This window comes from Dromiciops gliroides, chromosome 1, assembly GCF_019393635.1.
Source record: "Dromiciops gliroides isolate mDroGli1 chromosome 1, mDroGli1.pri, whole genome shotgun sequence".
Classification (NCBI taxonomy): Eukaryota; Metazoa; Chordata; class Mammalia; order Microbiotheria; family Microbiotheriidae; genus Dromiciops; species Dromiciops gliroides.
This window is the reverse complement of record NC_057861.1, coordinates 614,884,620-614,887,801: the sequence shown is the minus strand read 5'-3', so window position 1 is coordinate 614,887,801 and position 3,182 is coordinate 614,884,620. Positions and strand designations below refer to the sequence as shown.

At 41.5% G+C, this 3,182-nt stretch overlaps 1 pseudogene; it reads right to left on the bottom strand.

Annotated features, from left to right (window-relative positions):
• Window positions 1-1,491: 1,491 nt before the first annotated feature.
• Window positions 1,492-2,622, bottom strand: LOC122736600 (annotated as a pseudogene).
• Between the last annotated feature and the right edge of the window lie 560 nt (window positions 2,623-3,182).

Sequence of the window (3,182 nt, the reverse complement as noted above, 5' to 3'; positions counted from 1 at the left end):
TGCTGGTTGTTTTCATTAGCATCATCATGATTATTGACAGTAGTCAAGACTTTGTTAGGTTTTGATATGTTCATGGTATCTAACTTCAGCAGAGTCTCCTTATTTTAAACTGGAAGACAATGGGGAAATTATATTCTCCTAGCAGAAATTATGTAGCAAACCTTGCTGAAATGCATTCTTCAGTTAAGTGAAGCATTGCTACCAAATCCTCACAAAATATTTTATAGTTATGGTCATAGAATTTTAGAGCTAGAAGGGGCCTTAGAGATCACGTAGTATAACACTTTCCTTTTATAGAAGAGGCAACTGGACCTCCTAAGAAGTGAATGAAGTGACAAGCTCAAAGCAACACAGTCATGAAGAGCCAGTTCTAGAATGCAGCTTTTCTGACTTGGACAAACCCTTTTTGCTTGGAGTAAGGCTTCTTAACTTCTGAGTTATGGGTCCTGTCGGCAGGCTAGGGAAACCTATAGACTTCTCCAAATAATGTTTTTAAATGCCTAAAATAAAATACATAGGATTACAAAGGAAACTCATTATATTGGAAATAATTATTACTTAAAATGGTGACAGTTAATGCATATATTTATTAATGCATTAAATAAAAAGACAATACATTTTAAATACAGGCAAATTAAAGTTAAATTATTATTATTTTGATTATTTTTCGGGGCAATGAGGGTTAAATGACTTGCCCAGGACCACAGCTAGTAAGTGTTCAGTGTCTGAGGCCATATTTGAACTCAGGTCCTCCTGAATACAGGACTGGTACTTTATCCACTGCACCACCTAGCTGTCCCCAAAGTTATTTTCTTTCTTTAATGTGTGCACTTTTATTTGAACTGGTGTACAGGTAAAGCTCTCTTCTGCTGCCCCCAAGTACTGGCACCAGTCTCAAAATTTGCAGGGATACTGTGAAGTCTTCATTCACATCTTTATTGGGGGCAGGGAAGGAATTAAGGGGGCCACTCATTATGGCTGACAATTAAAAAAAAGGAACAAGTATTAAGGTGGAAGATACAAAAAGTTTTTTTTTAAGGATTACATAATTTACACATAAAGCAATACTGTATACTTCCCCCTCCTTCCTCTCTGGATTTTTAAGTAGCTCCTTTGCTCTAATTTGAGCAGGACTGCCTTCATAGAGGCAAGGAACTCACTAACTTGTAATAACTATTTGGAATGACTATTTTAAAAAAAATGTACAATCAGAGTCCTGAAGACATACCCCGAAGAACTTTGGGGATGCTTGCCTCCAACATCATCACCTGCTTATCACCTTCACTGTTCCAGTTTTTAAATCCTGAGTCCCGTGCCAAAAAAAAAGAAACAGAAACCAAAACCAACCCCCCCCCCCAAAACAAAGCCATGCCAGTCTCATCTTTTTTTTTTTTTCCCCTGGGCAATTAACATGTCACACCCTTTGACCAAAAAACCAAACAAACAAACAAACCAGAATAACAACAACAAAAAAATCTACAAACAGTTCATTTAGAAGCATTTGCAGCAGAAAATGGAGGGCCCAGATTCATCTTACTCCTGCTTGATGATCCACATTTGCTGGAAGGTGGAAAGAAACGCCAGGATGGAGCCTCCCATCCAGGCAGAATATTTGTGCTCAGGTGGGGCAATGATCTTGATTTTCATTGTGCTGGGGGCTAGGGCTGTAATCTCCTTCTACATCCTGTCAGCAATGCCCGGATACATGGTGGTACCCCCAGACAATACAGTATTGGCATAGAGATCCTTACAGATGTCAGCATCACACTTCATGATTGAGTTGAAGGTAGTTTCGTGGATTCCACAGGATTCCATACCTAACAAAGATGGTTAGAAGAGAACTTCTGGACATTGGAACCTCTCATTGTCATTTGTGATAAACTGACCATCAGGGAGCTCATAGCTCTTTTCCAAAGAAGAGCTAGAAGCAGCAGTGGCCATCTCCTGCTCAAAGTCTAGGGCGACATAACACAGCTTCTCTTTGATGTCACACACAATTTCCCTCTCAGCTGTGGTAGTGAAACTGTACCCTCTCTCAGTCAGGATCTTCATGAGGTAGTCCGTCAGATCACAACCATCCAGATCCAGACAGAAGATGGCATGGGGAAGGGCATAACCTTCATAGATGGGCACAGTGTGGGTCATACCATCACCGGAGTCCATCACAATACCAGTGGTACGACCAGAGGCACACAGGGACAGCACAGCCTGGATGGAAACATACATGGCTGAGGTGTTGACGGTCTCAAACATAATCCGAGTCATCTTTTTTTTCTCTGTTGGCTTTGGGGTTCAGGGGGGATTCTGTGAGAAGCACAGGGTGCTCTTCAGGGGCCACATGGAACTCATTGTAGAAAGTATGATGCCAGATCTTCTCCATGTCATCCCAGTTGGTGACAAGACCATGTTCAATGGGGTATTTCAGGGTCAGAATACCTCTCTTGCTCTGGGCCTCATCCCTCATGTAGCTGTCTTTCTGGCCATACCCACTATCACACCCTGATGTCTGGAGCGTCCAACAACGGATGGGAAGACAGCCCTAGTGGCATTGTCTCCTGCAAAGCCAGCTTTGCACTTTCCAGAGCCATTGTCAACAATGAAAGCAGCAATATCATCATCCATGGCAAGCTTTGAAGTGGCAAGTTTAAACCCTTAAGAGAGAGAAGGTGGTGCCGCACCTTCAAGCAGGAGGGAGGCAAGTGCATGCCGGGTGGAAGAGCTCACAGCTCAAAGTTAAATTATTTTTTTTAAACTTATCAAAATGTGAAGACTGTTGTTTCTTAGCTTGCTAAGAACATTAAACTTCAGGATGAATTTTGACAATGCAATGCACAACATGCATGTTAGGTTGAATATCTAATTAATTTTCAGCTGTGATATATGAAATGTTTTTTATTTCAGCTGTGGTTTATTCCCATGTTCATAATTGAACAAAATGCTAAATTTCAGATAGAGGTAAGTGAAAATAAAGATGTCATTTCCCCCTCCATCTACATTCATGGACGCCCTTGAAATCTGTCTATGGATCCCCTTTGGGCTGATGGACCCCATGTGGCACATGACTTCAGAGACTTGAGGGAAGCTGGGAATTCCCAGATGTGCAGGTAAGAAAGGAGTGAATTCCAGGAATGGGGTATGGCCTCTACAAAGCCATATGTTACATACTAGATACACAGAACTTG